The sequence below is a fragment of the Salmo salar genome, chromosome 13 (genome assembly GCF_965601325.2).
Source record: "Salmo salar chromosome 13, fSalSal1, whole genome shotgun sequence".
NCBI classification, from domain to species: Eukaryota; Metazoa; Chordata; class Actinopteri; order Salmoniformes; family Salmonidae; genus Salmo; species Salmo salar.
Genome location: NC_138303.1, coordinates 99351091 through 99377757, shown reverse-complemented (window position 1 = coordinate 99377757; position 26667 = coordinate 99351091). Strand labels below are relative to the sequence as shown.

The following is a 26667-nucleotide window of genomic DNA, read 5'->3' as shown; positions in this document are numbered from 1 at the left end:
ATGGGTCATGGACTGTTTGGAGGAGGCATGTTCACCATGTACCCTGCAATCTCCAACAAAATACCAGGAAAATCAAAGAAGGGGAACTCCATCTATTTGGGTCAGTTAGGCTAGTGGCAGACGAAAGCCTGGGCCCGTATTCATAAAGGGTTGCTCAGGAGGAGTGCTGGTTTCGGATCAGTTTGTCCATTCAGATCATAATTGATTAGATTAAATGGATCCTAGATCAGCAGTCCTACTCTGAGACACTTTGTGGATACCGGCCCTGAAGTTTAATCACAGAGTTTGTAATTGTAAGAATATGTTAAAAACAGCTGTTTTTCTGACCTGAAATGTCTTGCCTATTTCTAGCTGTAAGGTTCTCGTTTTAACTTATCACCTCAAATCACTAATGCAATTTAGAATGGAAAATATTGTATATTAAATTAGATGTTAATGCAATGTGAGAGAAAACCATCATTCAATGCATGTTATTGTCCTAGGTGTGAGTTGAGGCTATTTTCACTGGCAACGGATCTGATCCCAGACACAAACGGATCTGATCCCAGACACAAACGGATCTGATCCCAGACACAAACGGATCTGATCCCAGACACAAACGGATCTGATCCCAGACACAAACGGATCTGTTCCCAGACACAAACGGATCTGTTCCCAGACACAAACGGATCTGATCCCAGACACAAACGGATCTGATCCCAGACACAAACGGATCTGTTCCCAGACACAAACGGATCTGATCCCAGACACAAACGGATCTGTTCCCAGACACAAACGGATCTGTTCCCAGACACAAACGGATCTGATCCCAGACACAAACGGATCTCATTTTGTTTTCTAACAGCATGCCTTCAATCTGGTCCCCCTGGATTTCCTATGTCCACAAAGGTTACACGTCTTTGTGCTCAGTCCCAAAAGCAAACGCATTCCTCCTTCATGCACTAGCAACAGCAGCAGCCACTACTCGCTCTTGGCATGCGGAGTCATATTGAAATGAAAAAGCCAACTGTCTCCTCAGAATTCACCCAGCAGAGTGCTAAAAGAGACATTAGGAACCTTTTTGAGTTATAATTTATTTTTTATTATCTCTTCAATTTTCAAGATGAATTATAGCATGTTCCTTTAGTCTGGTTTTTTCTTTCTTGGAATAAGTGTTGGTTCTGAGAGCCAAAAATAAGAGCGTCACTGTCTGTTTTATACCCACCCTCAATGGTGTGGCAACATTCTTTTGACCACTCTGAGTTATTTATACAGGTTATGCCTGTGTGCACAGCGTGTTTTATTTCAATGGTGCCTTGTCAGTCAAATTGTGGATGTGGAAGAAATTAATAAAAAAAACATCAATTGACTTAGATTTAACTTAGGTTTCTGTCAGTTCACAGGTTTCTGCCTCGTCTTGAAAAGGCATTGGTTGGGGAAAGAGAGGAGCCTGCTTCCCTAATGAAGAGGTGTCTGTCATTCACAACAACCCACACCAGGCCTGGGATTTGTAGCTCTCCAAGGCCAAGGGGACAGCTAGGGGAAGAATGTAGTTAGAATGGCCATCAAACTCAAATATAGTAGTTAGTGACAACAGCTGGAGAGGGTGAAGTGAGTTCCTCGTGTAGCGCCCCGAGGGAGTCATCATTCAGCCTGCAAGTCCCGGGCTGCTGCGAAGGGGCAGAGCGCTAGGGGTGAATGGGAAAGATGGAAGGAGATCACTTCTTGCTTTCATAAATCAAAGGGAAAGATTTGCACCTCGAACAGCAGAACAGACATCCGTGTTGACTCGGGAGAGGAGGCCTCTAGAGTGGCCCCAGCCCAACACTTCACAAGTCTCTGCTAAGGGATTCCCATGATTGGTCAGAATTTGGTGTATTCGTGGGCTAAATGCCTTGTGAAATAAGAATAATTGCATGGTTTCCTCGACCTAAATGATAGCCATCCAACCCCAAATACCCCCTTGGACTTGAGCTTTTTGTTACTCAGTGAAGTTCCTCCTGAAGTGAACTGACATCTTCTCTGAGAAACTGCCTGTTCGCTCTAAACAGACTATATAATAACCGTTAGAATGATGGTAGTTCTACTGTAGGAGTTGTAGTCACAGCATAAGAGTCTTGTTGGCCTCCAGTAATTAAGGCACGACACAGGCACCAAAATTATGACCGTTGTGTCAGTTGATTCTCCTCGTAACTTCATACAATTGGGTTTCTTTTTGGTTTAGATGGTAAACATTGTTTCATTGCTGTCATTAATACAAATGTGCATTGTCGCAGTGTACTAACCCTGGGAACCCAATATCTGGAGGGATTGAATCAGGCCCCATATGTTATCTGCAAACCAGAGAGGCTTAATTGTCATGTTGCAGCAGAGTCGTTGCTACAGAGGTAGGTTCTTGATTCGATAGTTTCTACAGCAGGAAAATAATCCTGCAGCAACAGGAAATGTTAATTATTATGTAGATTATAATTAATGGACATTTTTGTAGGGTACATTTTTTTGATACATTTTTCATAAGGTAAAATAAAGTCTGAAATTTCTAAGTGGAAATTACAAACCTCAGAGGCCTTTTTAAACCTTAAATGCACTACAAGTAAATTAGATAGTAATGATACTATACTTGGGTAGTAGAGGAAGTATACAATCTACTCAAAGAATATTTTGATGAATGAAGGATGTTGTCCAAGTTGGTGTTTGACTTCACTGTCCAGAAAGTATAGACTAGTGTATGTTTTTTCTTGTAATAATACTCTTTTTAGTATTCTATCCAACTAAGTACTGCAGATTTATAGTTTGCATGTATTTATTTTTAAGAGCAGAACTTTGCTGCTGAAACGGTTTACAAATTCAACGTTCAACGTTCAAATTCAACGTTAAAGAAGACTAAAGACCAAAACACCACTCAGTAGAGTTTACAGATGTCAGTTTGTGCCGTTTCAGTAGAGGAAGTGTTTACATTCCCCCCACAAATAAATGACAAAATTGTACATCTAAATGTTGGGAACTTTTGTGTATTTAAGTAGAGACGAACATAGAGGCTGACCGTATGTTTAGAAAAGACTGTTGTATGAACTCCGTCAAATTAGGCGTTTTGAGAAAACAAACTCATGGGCTGTGTCTGAAATGGCACCCTGTTCCCTGTGGCGCACTACCTTGGATCAGGGCCCATAGAGCTCTGCTCAAAATTAGTTCACTATATAGGGAATAGGGTGCCATTTCAGACACACCCATGCTGCAACTGCTTTAAAATGAGTTGAGACTGTCTGGATGAATTTAGAGTTTAGCCTAGATGTCTGAAGTTGTGTGAGGACACCGTGTACCGTACAGCCCGGCCTCACAGCACTTAAAAATAGTTTGGAGAAAGAACAAGCAACATTTTGTTTATGGATCGGTTTGGTCAGACTCATTACTCCCTGGTAAAGCAGGTCTGTATGTTTTGCTGGCCATATAATTCAGGCCTATGCTTGGCTATACACACCAAGTAGTGGAAGGTAAAGAACAGTTACAGCATTATGATCTAAAGAAGAGCTATTTTTTTTTTTTTTTTTATCTCTCTGAAGAATAGGCCTCAACCTGTGATCATGGGTGCTAAATACCATTTCTCACATCCTGGAATGATGATCACATGCCTAACATACCATCCTCTCTGACAGCGGCCCAGTGTTCCAGCCAGAAGGATTTATATAGTACTACAGTAGCTCTTAATAAATGACAGGCCCAGACACAGGTCGTCTGTCCTCGACACGTTACGTTGTTTATTTTGTCCCCCATCAGTGTGTCCTGTCAGGGTCTGGGGCCGTTACCTGCTAGTCAGAATAACCATGACTCCAGTAGCCAGGTGACTGAGCCTGCCTGCCTGTCTTCTCAGTCTGTGACATCAGAAGGCTGTTATGGAAATAAGTATGCCACTGGAACGGATTGGCTCTTTTCTCACTGTCTGCCCACGCTGTGACATCACTGCCTGGGCGTCTGATCGTAGAGATTAAAACAAGCACATTAACGCCTCGAGTCACCAAACGTCAACATACATGCCGGTTCCCCCCCACCCACCACACGCTCATCTCTCTCTCGCTCTGTTTTTCTCTCATCTCAGCATCTCTCTCATCCCTTCCCATCTCTCCCTCTCATTAATTCATTATCAAAGTAGAGTCCCATTCACACAGAAGATCTAGATCACAAAATGGTGAAAAATCTCCAGTATTTTATGTGCTGACTCCATTCGGTCACACTGCCTTACTCCACACCAGTTTGCCTCATTCATGCTGATCAGGGGAAGGCCAGCCGGGCTTGTGCATCCTCTCCAGTCAGTACATTTTATTTTATTTATTTAACTATCAAATCAACAACACAAGAGTAAGTGTTGCTAGGCAAGTCAGTTAAGAACAAATTCTTATTTACAATGACAGCCTACCGGGGAACAGTGGGTTAACTGCCTGGCAGAACAACAGATTTGTACCTTGTCAGCTCGGGGATTTGATCCAGCAACCTTTTGGTTACTAGTCCAACGCTCTAACCACTAGGCTACCTGCTGCCACTAAACAGAAGTTAGCAAAACTTTAAAATTATTTCATGTCAGAAATGGTTAATTTCCACAAATGCAGTACCAGTCAAAAGTTTGGACACACCTAGTCATTCAAGGGTTTCCTTTATTTGTACTATTTTCTACATTATAGAATAATAGTGAAGACATCAAAACTATGAAATAGCACATATGGAATTATGTACTAACCAAAAAAGTGTTAAACAAATCAAAATATATTTAAGATTCTTCAAAGTAGCCACCCTTTGCCTTGATGACAGCTTTGTACACTCTTGGCATTCTCTCAACCAGTTTCACCTGGAATGCTTTTCCAACAGTCTTGAAGGAGTTCCCACATATGCTGAGCACTTGTTGGCTGCTTTTCCTTCACTCTGCGGTCCAACTCATCCCAAACCATCTCAATTAGGTTGAGGTCAGGGGATTGTGGAGGCCAGATCATCTGATGCAGGACTCCATCACTCCTTTTTGGACAAATAGCCCCTACACAGCCTGGGTGTGTGTTTTGGCTCATTGTCCTGTTGAAAAACAAATGATAGTCACACTAAGTGCAAACCAGATGGGATGGCGTACCGCTGCAGAATGCTGTGGTAGCCATGCTGGGTAAATGTGCCTTGAATTCTAAATAAATCACTGACAGTGTCACCAGCAAAGCACCATCACACCTTCTCCTCCATGCTTCACGGTGGGAACCACACATGCAGAGATCATCCGTTCACCTACTCTGCGTCTCACAAAAACATGGCGGTTGGAACCAAAAATGTCTAATTTGGACTCATCAGACCAAAGGACAGATTTCCACCGGTCTAGTGTCCTTGCTCGTGTTTCTTGGCCCAAGCAAGTCTCTTCTTCTTATTGGTGTCCTTTAGTAGTGGTTTCTTTCCAGCAATTCAACCATGAAGGCCTGATTCACGCGGTCTCCTCTGAACAGTTGATGTTGAGATGTCTGTTACTTGAACTCTGTGAAGAATTTATTTGGGCTGCAATTTCTGAGGTGCAGTTAACTCTAATGAACTTTATCCTCTGTAGCAGAGGTAACTCTGTGTCTTCCTTTCCTGTGGCGGTCCTCATGAGAGCCAGTTTCATCATAGCGCTTGATGGTTTTTGCGACTGCACAAATGTTTCGTCGTTTCTCTTTGCTTATTTGAGCTGTTCTTGCCATAATATGGACTTGGTCTTTTACCAAATAGGGCAATCTGCTGTATACCAACCCTACCTTGTCGCAACTGATTGGCTCAAACACATTAAGAAGGAAAGAAATTCCACAAATTAACTTTTAACAAGGCACACCTGTGAATTGAAATGCATTCCAGGTGACTATCTTATGAATCTGGTTGAGAGAATCCCGTGATTACAGCTTTGCACACTCGTAACAATTTTTTGGGGTTACTACATGATTCCATATGTGTTATTTCATAGTTTTGATGTCTATTTTCTACAATGTAAAAAAAAAAAGAAAAACCCTTGTGTCCAAACTTTTGACACGTACTGTATGTCAAAGCAAACATGAACCATTGAAAGAACAAAGAAGTTGGTTTCTTTCTCTCTGCCCAATGTGCTGTTGCTACATCCGTTTTTGGACTTACACATTTATGAAATGTACCCATTTGATTTCGAAGTATGTAACTTTGAAATGCCGTGAGCGTAGTTAAAAGAATTATGTTTATCATGGATGGTCAGTCCATGCATCCATAACTTTGTCTATGAATTTGAGAGTGGTTAATTTCTCCATCCCCAGTCCTCAGCTTTTTACCAAAACGGGCAGGAATAATGCTTTGTTATTGTTTCAACTGCAGATGGCCCACTGTAGCTTATAGAATCCATTGGAAGATTATCCTTTACACCCAAGGCCTGCATGTGGAATTTGACCTAGTATAGAAACAGTGTTGCAACACTGAGCCGTGATCTATACCCCCCACTTCATTCACCCCTCACAGATGACAATTTGTTCTCAGGTCTTACCTGGTTCCAGTCAATTTATGTCAGGTTTCACCAGTTACCCCTCTGCTCCACGTTTCATTCAGCACCTGCACCTGTACAAGGGTTTCAGGCCCTATAGGCCCTGTAGCCTTGGCCCTGTCAGTCAGTCAGAGATGAGAGTGGACTGGGTATGATGGTTGTCCTGATCCAGATTGTCTCGCTCTCATCTCATATCAACCGGTCTTGATCTGCTCTCTCCCCTCGCATGTTGGGATTTTTACTGTTTGTCATTAACATGTTCTGTGTTTTGCTAAGTGTGATTGTTAGTTGCGTCTCGGGTGTGGGAAACGTTCCTTAAGTCTTTCTCTTTCATCTCGCTCATTCTCTCCCTTCTCTTTCTTTCTCTCGCTCATTCTCTCCCTTCTCTTTCTTTCTCTCGCTCATTCTCTCCCTTGTCTCTTTCTTTCATCTCGCTCATTCTCTCCCTTGTCTCTTTCTTTCTCTCGCTCATTCTCTTTCACACACACACCACACACACACACTCTCTATCTCATTTAAATTCAAATGGGCTTTATTGGCATATGTTTACATTGGCAAAGCAAGTGAAGTAAACAAAACTGAGAATAAACGAATTTAACAGCAACAATAAAATATTAGAAATGAACAGTAAGCATTGCACTCAAGGTTTCTCTCTCTCTCCTCTCTCATATATTCTGTGTGAGTACTCTCTCCTGTCTTCCCATGGCCACTTGGCCAGCCAACAGGCTTGTCCCTCACCTGTCATCAGCTGATACCTTGAAAGAGCAGGGCCAAAACCTGCGTCAGTGGAGGCAGTACGCTCTGTCCTTCATTTAGACTTCATCCAAATCTTAACTGACACTGTTTATGGATGCTTCCATGTTTATCTCTTTAAGGGCACTACATTCTACAGAGTTTGGATGTGTTGTATTCTGTATCCTCTCTTGGCAAAGTACCAAGGTTCATTTCAGTGTGCAGATACTGAATTGAAGTAGTAAGTAGACCTGCTACTGTGCTTTGTATGTATCGTTATGCTTGAATAATACAAGGTTATATCCACTTATTTGAGCCACTTGTTTTTCTCATTGAAACCCTCCTTGCCCAGAGGTATACTTTCCCTTTGCAGTCTCATCCAGTCTCAAGGCTGAAGTTGAAGAATTCAGCCCCTTTTTCCTCCTTTCTTTTTCATTGGGAACATTTCCAATACGTTGGATGTGGCTGGCTCTGGCACAGAGCAGAGCAGGAAAGAGGGGTTTCCTTGTTAAACTGGGAGCCCATCATTCATCCTGCTGGATCTGTTGGCCATGCAGCAGGCGCTGTAGTGGAGCTTTCCCTCAGATCACATCCGTTCACCTTGTGTTTGTCACTGTGACCCAACGGGTCTCTCGCTGCGTTTGAAATGGCACCCTGTTCCCTATGTGGTGCACTACTTTTGATCAGGGCCCATAGGGCTGTGGTGAAAAGCAGTGCACTATATAGGGAATAAGTGGGGCGCCTTTTCAGACACATCCTCTGTCTTACTAATGATGAGGCAGCGCTTCAGATGATTATTTACATGTTGGATGTTATTTCCTCTGCATTCTGTCCCAATTACCTATTCTCCCAATTAACGGGGATACGCATTAATGAACTGTTTAATAACTAAACGTAGTAAGTTCCTGTAGGAGACAAGAAGCCAGACAGACAAACTATTAATTACTATGTTTTTAACTTCCTGTAGAGGAAATTAAGCCATGGCTGAGGATCTCCTAGTTAACAAACTCCTCTGTTAGTTAACAGACAGTTTGGTAATAGTTTAACTATGAACAGACTGCTAACTACTGTGTCCCTATAGAGGAAAATAAGCCGGGTAGCGAGGCGGTGGCGGAATATCTGGAGTGCAAGAAGAAATATGAGGAAACAAACTGAAGAAGGGATCCAGCAGAAAGACGCAGGTAACAGACCGGTGTCATTACTCAAACTGGGCCGTTCATATCTGGTGTCATTACTCAAACTGGGCCGTTCATATCTGGTGTCATTACTCAAACTGGGCCGTTCATATCTGGTGTCATTACTCAAACTGGGCCGTTCATATCAGGTGTCATTACTCAAACTGGGCCGTTCATATCAGGTGTCATTACTCAAACTGGGCCGTTCATATCTGGTGTCATTACTCAAACTGGGCCCTTCATATCTGGTGTCATTACTCAAACTGGGCCGTTCATATCTGGTGTCATTACTCAAACTGGGCCGTTCATATCAGGTGTCATTACTCAAACTGGGCCCTTCATATCTGGTGTCATTACTCAAACTGGGCCGTTCATATCTGGTGTCATTCACTCTCTACACTCCATCATTCAATGAGGTCAGTAGGAGCTTACTGTATATCACAGTGTTGATGCCGTTAATGATGACATCATTCAGTCAAATACATATAGATTACCAGCAATGTCTCTCTTTTTGATACATCCGGGGGTTGAGGTGAAAGATTTGTGTTAGTGACCCAATGACCTTTAACCTGCTTGTCCCGTAGACGATGGCGCTGCTGGACCGTTTCAAGTCCAAGCTGTCTTCAGCCATCCCTGAGACAGGACCCTGAGGAGCTGGCGGAGGATGATGACAAAGGATGGTATGTTGTGGTTACATTAAAAACTCAATGTTTTATTTAAGCAAAGTTAAAAAGCTTGACTTTTCGGCCATTTTGTCTGATTTGAGATGAAATATATTTTGCAAGAGAGACCTACATTAATTTTTGGAGTTCAGCAGAGACTAATCTTATGATTAGTGACTTCTAATACATCCTGAACAAAGTGTCAAATGACCTGTACTCTCAAACAATTGAATTTTACTAATTTGGTTACCATGGAAAGATGAGAGAATTTGCATAGTGCCTTGGTTCCGATCTAACCTTTATGCACTAACTGTTGGACCAGGCGTCCACTTTTCAATACACTCATATAATCTAATGAGCTTTACACATCTGGAAAGCACTATAAAATCCATTCACTTATTATCATGAATTACTTGGGGCAACTCTATCCTGCAGTTGTCCTCTATCTAAGACCAGAGCTTCTCTCCCACCCTGGGCATGCTAGCAGCAGTACTACGACACTACCACTGCATCCCAGATGGCACCCTACTTTTGGCCAGGGGCCATGCATCCTGTTCCCTATATAGTGCACTACTTTTGACCAGAGCCCTATGGGCTGAATAGGGAATAAGGTGCCATTTGGGATGTAACCTACTACCAGTTCCAATGGGCCAGCCACAGCAGCCCATCCACCATCCATCTGCCCCCTGCCCTGTAACACGATTCCAACACCATCATTAAGTTTGCTGATGACACAACAGTGGTAGGCCTGAACACCGACAACGATGAGAGCCTTTAGGGAGGCAGTCAGAGACCTGGCAGTGTGGTGCCAGGATAACAACCTCTCCCTCAACGTGAGCAAGACTAAGGAGATGATTGTGGACTACAGGAAAAGGAGGACCGAGCACGTCCCCATTCTCATCGACGGGACTGTAGTGGAGCAGGTTGAGAGCTTCAAGTTCCTTGGTGTCCACATCACCAACAAACTATTATGGTCCAAGCACACCAAGACAGTCGTGAAGAGGGCACGACAAAACCTACTCCCCCTCAGGAGACTGAAAAGATTTGGCATAGGTCCTCAAATCCTCAAATCCTATATTTTAAAATAAAACGAAATAAAGTTTTTATATAGCTGATACCAAGATTGCTTAGTCAGTCACTTTTAACCTTCCCATAAGCCACCTTGGTTATCTACACAGGATGGTCTTTTACTTAGTTTCCCAGATGCCAGGAAGATGAGATAATGATGCATTGTTCTTAACTCTTCCAGGCTCTCTCTATCTGGAGTCCCTCACACCACATTTGGTCTATAGAATGCTGGCTTTTAGGTTTTTATCACCAACACAAGTCAATTCTCTAGTAGGACCCTACAGAGGGTAGTGCGTACGGCCCAGTACATCACTGTGGCCAAGCTTCCTGCCATCCAGGATCTCTATTCCAGGTGGTATCAGAGGAAGGCCCTAAAAATTGTCAAAGACTCCAGCCACCCTAGTCATAGACTGTTGTCTCTGCTACCGCACGGCAAGCGGTACCGGAGCGCCAAGTCTAGGTCCAAGAGGCTTCTATATAGCTTCTACCCCCAAGCCATAAGACTCCTGAACAGCTAATCAAATGGCTACCCAGACTATTTGCATTGCCCCCCCTCCCCTCTTCTATGCTGCTGCTACTCTCTGTTATTATCTATGCATAGTCACTTTAATAACTCTACCTACATGTACATATTACCTCAATTACCTCGACACCGGTGTCCCCGCACATTGACATTGACTCTGTACCGGTACCCCCTGTATATTGCCCTGCTATTGTTATTTACTGCTGCTCTTTAATTATTTGGTATTTTTATCTCTTACTTTTTGGGGGGGCTTTTTTCTTGAAACTGCATTGTCGGTTAAGGGCTTGTAAGTAAGCATTTCACTGTAAGGTCTACACTGTAAGGTCTACACTGTAAGGTTGTAAGGCTGTTATATTCGGCACATGTGACAAATAACATTTGATTAGATTTTTGACCTGTTACGTCTGTTAATGGCCAGTGTGTTGTTAATTCAGTACTGTGTGAGACTTGGTCATTTCTTCAAACAATCATCTTTATTTATTATGGATTAATTATTGCAATAATGAGACCGTCAGCCCACCAGTCTTGACTGACTGTTAGGCTGAGAGTCTAGCCTTTACAGACGATGCACAGTTTTTATATAGCTGATACTAAGATTGCTTAGTCAGTCACTTTTAACCTTCCCATAAGCCACCTTGGTTATCTACACAGGATGGTCTTTTACTTAGTTTCCCAGATGCCAGGAAGATGAGATAATGATGCATTGTTCTTAACTCTTCCAGGCTCTCTCTATCTGGAGTCACTCACACCACATCTGGTCTATAGAATGCTAGCTTTTAGGTTTTTATCACCAACACAAGTCAATTGTCAGCTTCAAGCTCTCTCTAGTAGAGCCCATGTCCTCAACACCCAGACTAGCTGCAGGGTGCTAGAGTGGAGACCATAAAACACAGCATTAGCAGGACAGAAATATCTTACTGTTCGTTAAGTAAATAATTGTTACATTGCCAACAAGTAAGGTGAATACATCATTTTCCCCTCACACCAGTCATCACAACACAGGCTCCTAAACGACTTGACCCACTGCTGACTAACTGGTCTAGATTAGATAGATGTAACTGTATGGCCTGGGTGCCAGCTTTCGCTTTTAGTTTCCTTCATCTCAGAGAAACACAGACTGCCAGACAATTGAAAAGATGGCTCTAACAGGGGCATGTTTTCTCTCTCTTATTTAGAACTTTGTTTCCTCGTCTTTGTGTGTGTGTGTGTGTGTGTGTGTGGTGTGTGTGTGTGTGTGTGTGTGTGTGTGTGTGTGTGTGTGTGTGTGTGTGTGTGTGTGTGTGTGTGTGTGTGTGTGTGTGTGTGTGTGTGTGTGTGTGTGTGTGTGGGAAGCTGTGTTGTAAAGGCCGTTCCTGAGCGCAGCACTACACTAACAGTGGACAACAAAGGAGCGGGTTGAATAATGCCCTGTCAGCAGCAGGGCTGAGCTCTGCATCAGTCTCTGCTCCGTACAGAAGATACATATTAGGTCTACTGGCTTTCATTCCACACCCACGCTGTTTACTAGCAAGACCTAATACTGCTGCTCCTTTACTACCTAAAACTAAAAACAGAACGGTCAAGTTTTCAGTGTTGTCTTTACCCAAGCCTGTAGCAGGACTGAAGGGTTTGTCATCCCTAATGCATGTTTTCACACAACACAACCTTGGGTTGCCACTGTGTAAGAAACTCACAGATGCATAGAAAACACACATGCGTTGTAAGTATAGGACATATAGGGATGTTAATGTAATGTTTTAGAGCATACAGGGTGAGGATATAGAATGTGATGAACCCTATAGTGAGGAGGCCACATTCAGGACTGTAGTCTGTTGGCTCACACCGCTTCTTCTGTCAGACAAATCAGACTGTAGTCTGTTGGTTCACACCGCTCCTTCTGTCAGACGAATCAGACTGTAGTCTGTTGGCTCACACCGCTCCTTCTGTCAGACAAATCAGACTGTAGTCTGTTGGCTCACACCGCTCCTTCTGTCAGACGAATCAGACTGTAGTCTGTTGGCTCACACCGCTTCTTCTGTCAGACAAATCAGACTGTAGTCTGTTGGTTCACACCGCTCCTTCTGTCAGACAAATCAGACTGTAGTCTGTTGGCTCACACCGCTTCTTCTGTCAGACAAATCAGACTGTAGTCTGTTGGTTCACACCGCTCCTTCTGTCAGACGAATCAGACTGTAGTCTGTTGGCTCACACCGCTCCTTCTGTCAGACAAATCAGACTGTAGTCTGTTGGTTCACACCGCTCCTTCTGTCAGACGAATCAGACTGTAGTCTGTTGGTTCACACCGCTTCTTCTGTCAGACAAATCAGACTGTAGTCTGTTGGTTCACACCGCTCCTTCTGTCAGACGAATCAGACTGTAGTCTGTTGGCTCACACCGCTCCTTCTGTCAGACAAATCAGACTGTAGTCTGTTGGCTCACACCGCTCCTTCTGTCAGACAAATCAGACTGTAGTCTGTTGGTTCACACCGCTCCTTCTGTCAGACGAATCAGACTGTAGTCTGTTGGTTCACACCGCTCCTTCTGTCAGACGAATCAGACTGTAGTCTGTTGGTTCACACCGCTCCTTCTGTCAGACGAATCAGACTGTAGTCTGTTGGCTCACACCGCTCCTTCTGTCAGACAAATCAGACTGTAGTCTGTTGGCTCACACCGCTCCTTCTGTCAGACGAATCAGATTCATATGCAATATCAATTTTTTTCTCCCCCAGCCAGTCACCTTTCTGGCCTTTTTCTGTTAGGTTTTTAAATGTAATGTTTCTCTTCTCTGCTGCTGCTGCTGCGTATGTGTGCGTGTGTGCGCGCGTGAGAGGCGCCTTGTGGAGCGGCTGCTGGAAGTTAAAACACGACTGTGTGTATTGGCACCTGAAGTTGTGCCAATACTTCAGATATAACAATTTATTGAAGACAATGACGACAGCAGTGTGCATGCATGTTTGCATAGCCTGGTCTCTCTGCCCAGACAGAGCTAGCATCAGAAAATCAGCTGTGACCATAGAAATACAATGAATAGAACTGGCATCCCCATTCAAGTCAATAATGGCATAATGGGTAGATTGGCGGCCATTGCAAGTCTACCCATGGGAGCAAAGCAGGAAGTGTACCCATCAATCTGTGCTGTGATTTGTTGAATCAACTCAACTGACATTACAAAAAATACATTCCATTGCGTGAGCCACATCAGTTAGCAGGGCTCTGGTCAAATGTAGTGCACCAACTAGGGAATAGGGTGTCATTTGGACTGTAGTCCTAGTCTAGAACAACACTCTGCCAGCCAGTAGAGTAGATGTCTGTGCCACTCTGAGAGCACTGGTACAGGAACTAGAGCATTACTACAGGTCAGACTCCCCAAGTCAAGTCTGGGCCAGGGGACTAGAAACTATTCCAACTGTGTCTGGGTCTACAAACTCTATTTTATAGATCGCTCTGCTAACACACACACACACACACACACCATTCTTATAACACACACAGACATACACAGGCTCACAGACATGTCTCTGTCAGTCTGGCTCTGTTGCTCTCTCTTTCCTCCCTCTTTTGGGTTTGATGAGCAGACTGTGGAGCTCTGGGTAGAGAGTGGGTTTGATGAGCAGGCTGTGGAGCTCTGGGTAGAGAGTGGGTTTGATGAGCAGACTGTGGAGCTCTGGGTAGAGAGTGGATTTGATGAGCAGACTGTGGAGCTCTGAACGGTGGGAGCCCAGAGCCTGACACACACTGTTCTTTAGTAAGTCTGAGCGGTGAGGCTGTGTGCCTGTCATCACTGAGGCTGCTAGATAAATGATGGTAGTGGTTGGCCTAATCCTAACCCTGTCTGCCAGAATAGAGCCATGACATCCTAGATGAGCTGTTACTACTACTGCCCAGTTCACATGAACACAGGAGGGGGACTGCAGAGCACACACATACCGCTTCACTGAAGGCAGACATACACACATGCACAGAGAGACAAGACAGCTGACACAAATACACTCATACTTAGCTTCGCACACAAACTCAAGTGCACACTCAGACACACTCCATCCAACACACACACGAGGAGGACAAACATTTTAATATGATCTTAGTGGCTGATTAAAGCGGTTCTGCCAGTGGTGTCTGACAGCATACAACACAACTCGTATGGCAATACATTGACTTGGATAACTTCCTGTAATACCCCCCCACCCACCCAAATAAAATAACTTCCTGTAATACCCTCCCCCAAATAAAATAACTACCCCTAATACCCCCTCCCCTCCCCCAATTAAAATAACTTCCTGTAATACCCTCCCCCAAATAAAATAACTACCCGTAATACCCCCTCCCCTCCCGCAATTAAAATAACTTCCTGTAATACCCCCTCCCCTCCCCCAATTAAAATAACTACCCGTAATACCCCCTCCCCTCCCGCAATTAAAATAACTTCCTGTAATACCCCCTCCCCTCCCCCAATTAAAATAACTACCCGTAATACCCCCTCCCCTCCCCCAATTAAAATAACTACCCGTAATAACCCCCTCCCCTCCCCCATTTAAAATAACTACCCCTAATACCCCCTCCCCTCCCCCAATTAAAATAACTACCCGTAATACCCCCTCCCCTCCCCCAATTAAAATAACTTCCTGTAATACCCCCCTCCCCTCCCCCAATTAAAATAACTTCCTGTAATACCCCCCTCCCCCAATTAAAATAACTTCCTGTAATACCACCTCCCCCAATTAAAATAACTTCCAGTAATACCCCCCTCCCCCAATTAAAATAACTTCTTGTAATACCCCCTCCCCTCCCCCAATTAAAATAACTACTTGTAATTCCCCCCAAAATGTAATAACTTACTGTAATACCCCACCCCTCTCCCTCAAATGTAATAACTACCTCCTAATACCCCCCCCCCCCCCGAATAATAAACAACTACCTGCAATACCCCCCCCAATAATAAAATAACTACCTGCAATACCCCCCAAAATAATAAAATGACTACCTGTAATACCCCCCCGAATAATAAAATGACTACCTGTAATACCCCCCCGAATAATAAAATAACTACCTGTAATACCCCCCAAAATAATAAAATAACTACCTGTAATACCCCCCCCAATAATAAAATAACTACCTGTAATACCCCCCAAAATAATAAAATAACTACCTGCAATACCCCCCCCAATAATAAAATGACTACCTGTAATACCCCCCCGAATAATAAAATGACTACCTGTAATACCCCCCCGAATAATAAAATAACTACCTGTAATACCCCCCAAAATAATAAAATAACTACCTGCAATACCCCCCCAAATAATAAAATAACTACCTGCAATACCCCCCAAAATAATAAAATAACTACCTGTAATACCCCCCCCCCCGAATAATAAAATAACTACCTGTAATACCCCCCCGAATAATAAAATAACTACCTGCAATACCCCCCCAAAATAATAAAATAACTACCTGCAATACCCCCCAAAATAATAAAATAACTACCTGCAATACCCCCCCAAAATAATAAAATAACTACCTGCAATACCCCCCAAAATAATAAAATAACTACCTGCAATACCCCCCCAAAATAATAAAATAACTACCTGCAATACCCCCCCAAATAATAAAATAACTACCTGCAATACCCCCCCAAAATAATAAAATAATTACCTGCAATACCCCCCGAATAATAAAACAACTACCTGCAATACCCCCCCCCCCCCCCCCCCCCGAATAATAAAATAACCTCTCATCTTCTGTGAATTGGTGATAAAAGGGAAGATGTTATCTTGATTTTAATTAACCCAGTGTTCAGCTCGGTGACCCCTGTGTGACGCATGGTCTTCATCAGAACCCTCCAAACAGGTGTGTCGTGTCCCTGTAGGAGCATTATGCATGTGGTGCAAATCCCTCTGTGCCGGATAGATGAGTCCGCCTGATGGACACCGGTGACCTGCCTCACCCCATTGAAGTCATCTCTTTCTCCGCTTTCTTTACCTGCCTCCCCGTGGAGTTCCTGGTCTCTGTAGCTTTACACTGGTAGTTTGATGTTAACTGTTTGACTGATAGGCTTGGCCTATTAGGTAATGCATTGGAGTTTTTCGGTCAGTGTGTTCTAAGGGAAGCAGGTTGATAGAGGTTAAATCATTAAGATTTGACTTACAGCTGATCTAAGATACGTGTTCTCTCCAGAAGAAGAAGGTGATGTTGGGTAGATAACGTGTGAGGCTCTGGGAATATAGGCCACTGTGAGTGATTAGACGGACTGACTAAGCGGAGAAAAAAAAGCTTGATGAACACGACAGCTAAATCTATGTTTGTGTTATTGCTGTGCTTTCATTCATCTTCCTGAAAGGTAGCTGGCCATTGGCCAATCAGTCCCTGCTTTGGTCAAGACCTCGTTTTATGACATTTCAGACCCTTTGCTTCTCTTCCAATCCCTTTCCTCTCTAACCCTGGGATCTTCTCTCTAAAATATCGATTTTTATAAACCGATAAGTTTTTCTGTAAGCAGTGTCAGTTGAAAGATCAACATACAATATTTGTTGGTCTGATGTGATTAATAAGGAGCATCCAGATGCTGCACTTGATGAATTTATGAAATTGCTTCTTCCAATTATTGCTAAACATGCACCTGTTAAGAAACTGACTGTTAGAACTGTTGAGGCTCCAAGGATTGATGAGGAATTGAACAAATGTATGGTTGAAAGAGATGAGGCGAAAGGAGTGGCTAATAAGTCTGGCTGCACATCTGACTGGCTGACTTACTGCAAATTGAGAAATTGTGACTAAACTCAACAAAAAGAATAATAAACCGTATTATGAAGGAAAGATTTCCACCGGTCTAATGTCCATTACTCATGTTTCTTGGCCCAAGCAAGTCTATTCTTCTTATTGGTGTCCTTTAGTAATGGTTTCTTTGCAGCAATTTGACCATGAAGGCCTGATTCACACAGTCTCCTCTGAATAGTTGATGTTGAGATGTGTCTGTTACTTGAACTCTGTGAAGCATTTATTTGGGCTGAAATTTCTGAGGCTGGTAACTCTAATGAACTTATCCTCTGCAGCAGAGGTAACTCTGGGTCTTCCTTTCCTGTGGCGGTCCTCATGAGAGCCAGTTTCATCATAGCGCTTGATGGTTTTTGCGACTGCATTTAAAGAAACTTTAAAGTTCTTCACATTTTCCGGATTGACTAACCTTCACGACCTTCGTGTCATTTCTCTTTGCTTATTTGAGCTGTTCTTGCCATAATATGGACTTGGTCTTTAACCAAATAGTTCTATCTTCTGTGTACCACCCCTACCTTGTCACAACACAACTGATTGGCTCAAACGCATTAAGAAGGAAATAAATTCCACAAATTAACTTTTAACAAAGCACACCTGTTAATTTAAATGCATTCCAGGTGACTACCTCATGAAGCTGGTTGAGAGAATGCCAAGAGTGTGCAAAGCTGTCATCAAGGCAAATGGTGGCTAGTTTGAAGAATCTCAAATATATAAATATATTTTTATGTTGCTGAATTTCTAAAATCCTGTTTTTGCTTTATCATTATGGGGTATTGTGTGTAGATTGCTGAGTTTAATTTTTTTCAATCCATTTTAGAATAAGGCTGTAACGTAACAAAATGTGGGAAAAGTCTGAATACTTTCCGAAGGCATTGTATGTGTAACTGATAGATACACACAGGCTACATGTTCATGTTTTTAAATGTATGTCAATTGTAAAGTCTTTCGTCTGTCATGTATCGTCTGTCATGCATCTCCTTTATTTACTAATGAGGCAGCTCTGATCCTAAAGGAATTTTCAATACACTTAGAATTAGCAGAACACACATTCCAGTTGAAAGCTTGTGGCCATATTGAATCTACCCTTTGGAATGATCATTAAACGGAATGCTTGTCAGTGAAACCATAAAGAATGTGGAATTCTAGAAGTATGCTATATCCGTCCTACCTAGTCTTCCGGTGGCAGTTCAGTTCCATCGCGGATGTCAGTTGTAAACCTGTCCTATGTAGGTGGAATTCCATGTTAGCTGCTGTTCCTTCAGCTGCTTCTTGCTGGCTCCTTCAGATTCAACTGTTCTCCCTCTTTTTCTCTGCTGTGACGGTGCTGCTTGCTGCCAGTCCCTAAAGGACAACAGGAAAGCTAATCATGCTTCCAAATGCATATCAGTCAACTTCCTTCTCTTGTTCCTCTTCACCATCTACCTCCTCACCTTTTTATCCGTCCTTCTTCTGCTCCTCTTCCTCCTCCTCCATAAGAGAACAGAACATTTCGACCCCATATTTTGAATGTGATATTCTTCTTTAGCACACTTCTGTGTTAAGCACACTCATTACTGTGTTGTGCTGTGTAAAAGGTGTAGCCTATTCCTTTATCAGCAATACAATGTCATCTCTAACCACCATGACATCTTGATAACATGGATGCCTGTTGTGACTTAACATCCACTTCAGAGGAAGGGCATCTGTTCTCAGGAACCGATGGAGACGCATCTCTTTTTGTTGTGATTATTGATGTTTTTATTGTGGACATTGGGGCTTTAATATCTGTAGGGGAAGTTAGAATGGTATGAGTCTTTAGTCAGTAGAAACCTGGCCATGTTTTTGCAACTTTCACCATTTTGGATCTGTGCGTTAATGTCTCAGTGAAACCAGGTCTAGTCTGTTGGTTATAAATCGTCAACCTTTCTCTATTTCTTTCTTTCTTATATATTTAGGATGGCCCATGTTCTCCAGTTTGATGAGCAAACCAGAAAAGTCAAGGATGCCATCATGCAGGACGAAGACATGTTTGACATCTATGATCCACGCAACCCCGTCAACAAACGGCGGAGTGAGGACGACGGTCAGGAGTTAGGCCTGGAGGTTAACCCCAGCCATGTGACAGACCAGGCCTCACTCCTCTCTTCCACTCTAACCCACCACTTCAAAACAACTGTCTCTCCTTCCTGTTAAACTGTGTGAACTTTGAACCCTGGAATGCCATGAAGCACCAAAACAGCTGTTATTGAGAAGCTGTTGGCCTCTGTTCACATCTGGACTGATGTAGCTAACACAGGGCTAACGTGACTCCAGCCCATCAGCATAATCCCTGATAAAATGGAAACGCTAGTGACCTGACAGCTATAGTTCATGTAAAGCTCTGTCATCAAGACATAGTATCCTTCTAGCATTTTGAACTGGAATCTGAACCCACATTTCCGGGAATGAATTTTTATCACCCTACACTACTGTATGTTTGTGTTGTGATAATTGGGAAGGTAAGGTGAAGGGGTGAGAAATGCCCAGGTACCTAGGTAAAGTAGTAAGGTTGATGGAGGATGTTCCATGTCATTGATGTCAACATGTCTGATGAGCAATGTAATGAACATGTACTGATAATAAATTACCTTTCTCATAAGACGTACATGCCTTTTGATGTTTGCAGCTCCATTTCTGTTCCTCTCTGATGCCAGGAATCCTCCAACAGGGATTTCTGGGAATTTTAGGAAAGTTACCGGAATTTTGCAACCCTAACTGTGGTGAACAATGATCGGAAAGGGAGGAGAGGCAGAAGCTGCTGCAGTAGTTTCCCCAAGAGAATGACCTAAGGTCAGTTTAGCGTTGTTCCCCCTAATAGTTAAGATAATTGGAGAGGGTAAGCTGATCCTGGATCTGTACTAGAGGTCGACCGATTAATCGGTATGGCTGATTAATTAGGGCCGATTTTGAAGTTTTCATAACAATCGGTAATCGGCATTTTTGGACGCCGATTATAGCCGATTATATGCACTCCATGAGGAGACTTGACCACCTGTTGCGCGAGTGCAGCAAGGAGCCAAGGTAAGTTGCTAGCTAGCATTAAACTTATCTTGTAAAAAACAATCAATCTTAACTTAATCACTAGTTAACTACACATGGTATTGATGATATTACTAGGTTAACTAGCTTCTCCTGCGTTGCAAATAATCAATGCGGTGCCTGTTAATTTATCATCGAATCACAGCCTACATCGCCAAACGGGTGATTTAATAACAAGCGCATTTGCGAAAAAAGCACTGTCGTTGCACGAATGTACCTAACCATAAACATCAATGCCTTTCTTAAAATGAATACACAAGTATATATTTTTTAAACCTGCATATTTAGTTCAAAGAAATTCATGTTAGCAGGCAATATTAATTAGGGAAATTGTGTCACTTCTCTTGCGTTCTGTGCAAGCAGAGTCAGGGTATATACAGCAGTTTGGGCCGCCTGGCTCGTTGCGAACTGTGTGAAGACCATTTCTTCCTAACAATTTGCCAGAATTTTACATAATTATGACATAACATTGAAGGTTGTGCAATGTAACAGCAATATTTAGACTTATGGATGCCACCCATTCGATAAAATACGGAACGGTTCCGTATTTCACTGAAAGAATAAACGTTTTGTTTTCTAAATGATAGTTTCCAGATTTGAATATATTAATGACCTAAGGCTCGTATTTCTGTGTGTTATTATGTTATAATTAAGTCTATGATTTGATATTTGATAGAGCAGTCTGACTGAGTGGTGGTAGGCAGCAGCAGGCTCGTAAGCATTCATTCAAACAGCACTGTCATGTCCTGACCATAGAGAGCTCTTATTTTCTATGGTAGAGTAGGTCAGGGCATGACTGGGGGGTTTATCTAGTTTATTTATTTCTATGTTGGGTTCTAGTTTCTTTTTTCTATTTTGGGTTTTTTGTATGATTCCCAATTAGAGGCAGCTGGTCATTGTTGTCTTTAATTGGGGATCATATTTAAGTAGTTGTTTTTCCCACCTGTTTTTGTGGGATATTATTTTGAGTTAGTGCATGTTGCACCTCTGTCGTCACGTTTTGTTTATAGTTTATTGTATGTCTTGCTAAGTTTCACATATTAATAAAGATGTGGAACGATACTCATGCTGCGCCTTGGTCCTTCTCTACAAACGTACGTGACAAGCACTTTCCTGCGTTTGCCAGCAGCTCTTCGCAATGCTTGAAGCACAGCGCTGTTTATGACTTCAAGCCTATCAACTCCCGAGATTAGGCTGGTAATACTATAGTGCCTATAAGAACATCCAATAGTCAAAGGTATATGAAATACAAATGGTATAGAGAGAAATATTCCTATAATAACTACAACCTAAAACTTCTTAACTGGGAATATTGAAGACTCATGTTAAAAGGAACCACCAGCTTTCATATGTTCTGAGCAAGGAACTTAAACGTTAGCTTTTTTACATGGCACATATTGCACTTTTGCTTTCTTCTCTAACACTGTTTTTGCATTATTTAAACCAAATTGAACATGTATTTATTTATTTGAGACTAAATAGATTTTTATTTGTATTATATTAAGTTAAAATAAAAGTATTCATTCAGTATTTTTGTAATTGTCATTATTACAAATATATATATATTTATATTTAAAAAAATCGGCCGATTAATCGGTATCTACTTTTTTGGTCCTCCAATAATCGGTATTGGTGTTGAAAAATCATAATCGGTCGACCTCTAATCTGTACCTAAGGTCAACTCTTCCTCAGATCTGATAAAACAGCAGCTGAGTAGACCGAGCCAGCCAGCGTTACTACACATGACTGGAATCATAAAAGCAGCTCTCCAGCACAAGTTGTGAAAAGTAGTATTAAAGCTCTATTAAGTCCCTGACTCCGTCTTTATTTGCACCCCAAATGGCACCCTATTCCCTATATAGTGCGCTACTTGCGACTTAAAAAGTAGTGCACTACATGGGTTGTTTCACGAAATGTGGTGCCTTTTGGACCTGCTAACCTTTAAGAAATGAACTATAAAATATCTCTTCTTTCAACACTCAATTGCATGGAGGATACATTGCATTCGAAAAGTACTCAGACCCCTTGACTTTTTCCACATTTTGTTACGTTACAGCCTTATTCTAAAATGGATAAAAACAATTAAATAATCCTCATCAATCTACACACAAGTGAAAACAGGTTTTTAGACATTTTTGCAAATGTGTATATATATTAAAAATAAAAAAACATCACATTTACATAAGTATTCAGACTCTTTACTCAGTACTTTGTTGAAGCACCTTCGGCAGCGATTACAACCTTGAGTCTTCTTGGGTCTGACGCTACAAGCTTGGAACGTCTGTATTTGGGGAGTTTCTCCCATTCTTCTCTGCAGATCCTCTCAAGCTCTGTCAGGTTGGATGGGAGCATCGCTGCCCAGGTATTTTCAGGTCAAGTTGTTTGCGTAACCTGTACTTTACCTTTACCAGATGTAAATGCGTCGCTAATCACAGTATCAATAATACTCTTCAGCAAAATAACTACGTTTTTACAATGATGGTGAAACTTGGAGATATTGTGGGATTAAGTGGGTTGAAATCTTCCTAGAAGTGACACAGGGTTGACTGAGGGCACTTTAGCAAGCCTTTATTCATATAAAACATCTGATTTAGTTATTTATCCATATTAAAGTGCACTTCAATTAATATAACCAGCTTTTAAAATTCATTATTGGTGCACAATTATACTTAAAATATCAAAGGGATGCAAAAGGCAGCCATCTTGTGGAACGACCCATAGGCTGAAACTTGGGATGCACTTTGAGTCTGTCTTTAGGGCTTCCTCTACTCTCTGTTCTAAAACTGTCAAGCAGATATGACCTGCCTTCACCCAGTCATTTCATTAGATTGACGCTAGGAACATATAGCTGTGGTGAAACTAGTGACAGTCAAACCCCCTTGCTTCCCTTTTTTCATTCTCCAACTGAGAGCCATAGACTGGTCGAAAGTAGTGCACCAATATTGTAGGGAATAGGATGGTTCCGGTCATAGTTAGAATAGGGTGTTACTGGTCGACAGTAGTGCACTACACAGAGAATAGGGTGCCATTTGAGACCAGCCTGGCCTCTCTGCCTTCCTGTAATAGTGGTTGGAGTAAATGCTGTAGCTCTCTACCATGTGTGACCAGGAGCTGAGTTTGGCCGGCAGGCCACTTTTTACTGCTCTTCTGGGTTACTGCTTAACTTCTCATATGGAACAGGAAGGAGAGGTAATGTTCCACTATGAGCCTGGTCGGCCGGCCGTGGCCTGGCCCGCGCCTGAGCTGCCGCTGCTAATGTAAAACAGGTGAGAGGCACCATGCTTCCCTCAGACTACCTACTGTAGCCATGCTAATGATGGGTTGCGGCCCATTCCTTTTTGGCTTGTGAGTGGCTGATATCAATATTGGCTCTTGGCAAGAAACAATTTCTGTTTCCAAAAGCGCTCACAATGTTGTGCAGAACAAAACAAACAAATAGATATGAAACAGTCAAATTCAAAATAAGGAGCTTGCTATTAGCCTGATATATGTATCTTCTGAAAATAAAAAGCAGCTTAGCTTTAACATACAGACTTCCTGTAGTGGTGGTTGGACAGAGTACAGAGGACAACACAATGTCACTGTCCAGTCCGGCAGCACTAGCAGAATCCTTAACATTCCCTGGCCTTGCAGTGCTCTGGCTCGCTCTGGGCAGGACATACTGCTCATCTGTCTGTCTGTCTGTCTGTCTGTCTGTCTGTCTGTCTGTCTGTCTGTCTGTCTGTCTGTCTGTCTGTCTGTCTGTCTGTCTGTCTGTCTGTCTGTCTGTCTGTCTGTCTGTCTGTCTGTCTGTCTGTCTGTCTGTCTGTCTGTCACTGCTGAGTATGAGATGGTAATAACATTATTATGATCCTTCAACACTACAACCATCACCACTATATCCTCTGCCCTTGTCCAGACTGAGCTGTCTGTCTGAGCTACTGTAAGGTGGCTGGAGGGATGCTCACATTACCATTCTCCTCTGTTATTTTACTTCTTGGCAGTGGGAGCTGGATGACACTACAGTCTACAGTAGACTCTACAAGGCTGGATGACACTACAGTCTACAGTACACTACAGGGCTGGATACAGTCTACAGTAGACTGCAGGGCTGGATGTCACTACCGTCTACAGTAGACTGCAGGGCTGGATTACACTACAGTCTACAGTAGACTACAGGGCTGGATGACTCTACAGTCTACAGAAGACTACAGGGCTGGATTACACTACAGTCTACAGTAGACTACAGGGCTGGATGACTCTACAGTAGACTACAGGGCTGGATGACACTACAGTCTACGGTAGACTACAGGGCTGGATGACACTACAGTTTACGGTAGACTACAGGGCTGGATGACACTACCGTCTACGGTAGACTACAGGGCTGGATTACACTACAGTCTACAGCAGACTAAAGGGCTGGATTACACTACAGTCTACAGTAGACTACAGGGCTGGATTACACTACAGTCTACAGTAGACTACAGGGCTGGATTACACTACAGTCTACAGCAGACTACAGGGCTGGATTACACTACAGTCTACAGTAGACTACAGGGCTGGATTACACTACCGTCTACAGTAGACTGCAGGGCTGGATTACACTACAGTCTACAGTAGACTACAGGGCTGGATGACACTACAGTCTACAGTAGACTACAGGGCTGGATTACACTACAGTCTACAGTACACTACAGGGCTGGATGACTCTACAGTCTACAGTAGACTACAGGGCTGGATTACACTACAGTCTACAGTAGACTGCAGGGCTGGATGACACTACAGTCTACAGCAGACTACAGGGCTGGATTACACTACAGTCTACATTAGACTACAGGGCTGGATTACACTACAGTCTACAGTAGACTACAGGGCTGGATTACACTACAGTCTACAGCAGACTACAGGGCTGGATTACACTACAGTCTACAGTAGACTACAGGGCTGGATTACACTACAGTCTACAGTAGACTACAGGGCTGGATGACTCTACAGTCTATAGTAGACTACAGGGCTGGATTACACTACAGTCTACAGTAGACTGCAGGGCTGGATGACACTACAGTTTACAGTAGACTGCAGGGCTGGATTACACTACAGTCTACAGCAGACTACAGGGCTGGATGACACTACAGTCTACAGTAGACTACAGGGCTGGATTACACTACAGTCTACAGCAGACTACAGGGCTGGATGACACTACAGTCTACAGTAGACTACAGGGCTGGATTACACTACAGTCTACAGTAGACTGCAGGGCTGGATGACACTACAGTTTACAGTAGACTGCAGGGCTGGATTACACTACAGTCTACAGTAGACTACAGGGCTGGATTACACTACAGTCTACAGTAGACTGCAGGGCTGGATTACACTACAGTCTACAGCAGACTACAGGGCTGGATTACACTACAGTCTACAGCAGACTACAGGGCTGGATGACACTACAGTCTACAGTAGACTACAGGGCTGGATTACACTACAGTCTACAGTAGACTACAGGGCTGGATGACACTACAGTCTACAGTAGACTACAGGGCTGGATGACACTACAGTCTACAGTAGACTACAGGGCTGGATTACACTAAGGGGACGTTTTATTTGAAATGACTACATTGGTGCAATAATGTTAGTATGGTTATTGAACTCTGAATAAAGTCTTCAGAAATGAGACCAGGCTGTTGAAATCTGAGAATGACTCTGGTCCCCAATGGAAGAGGCCACGTTTGGAACCCACAGGGAATCCTGCTCATTGAAAAGGAAGAGGCCACGTTTGGAACCCACAGGGAATCCTGCTCATTGAAAAGGAAGAGGCCACGTTTGGAACCCACAGGGAATCCTGCTCATTGAAAAGGATGACCACGCCTTCTCCTTCCGAGAAAACAACGACTGAACATCTGATGAATTCATTGTATCATTGCTTCGGTCACACAATTGTGAGCATTAACAACATCAACTGCTGTTGTGGACCATTGTGGAATATAGGCCCACATATTTCATTGCAGGTTTGATTGAATAGAGATTGGATACTTGATGTGTTTCTACTGTGTGGGTGGTGGAGCCTGTAGACCTGTGTTGACTGACTGACTGATTGAATGAAGAACTCCACCCATGACTAGTGCCTCAGAACTCAGAGAAAGTTTTACAGGTGAAAGGTTATCTGACTCCAGTCATGACACTGGCCTCCTCTGAAACCTCTCCGGCCACCAACCACGCTTATAATTAATTATCTCTAAATACAGTATTGTA

At 42.9% G+C, this 26667-nt stretch overlaps 1 pseudogene across 1 annotated transcript; it reads left to right on the top strand.

Moving 5' to 3' along the window:
• LOC145860015 (spliceosome-associated protein CWC27 homolog) lies at window positions 1–21501 on the top strand (annotated as a pseudogene). The gene is made up of 4 exons (XR_014379951.1): window positions 1–100; window positions 8289–8388; window positions 8967–9062; window positions 19317–21501. The product of XR_014379951.1 is annotated as a spliceosome-associated protein CWC27 homolog (transcript).
• Window positions 21502–26667: the final 5166 nt, after the last annotated feature.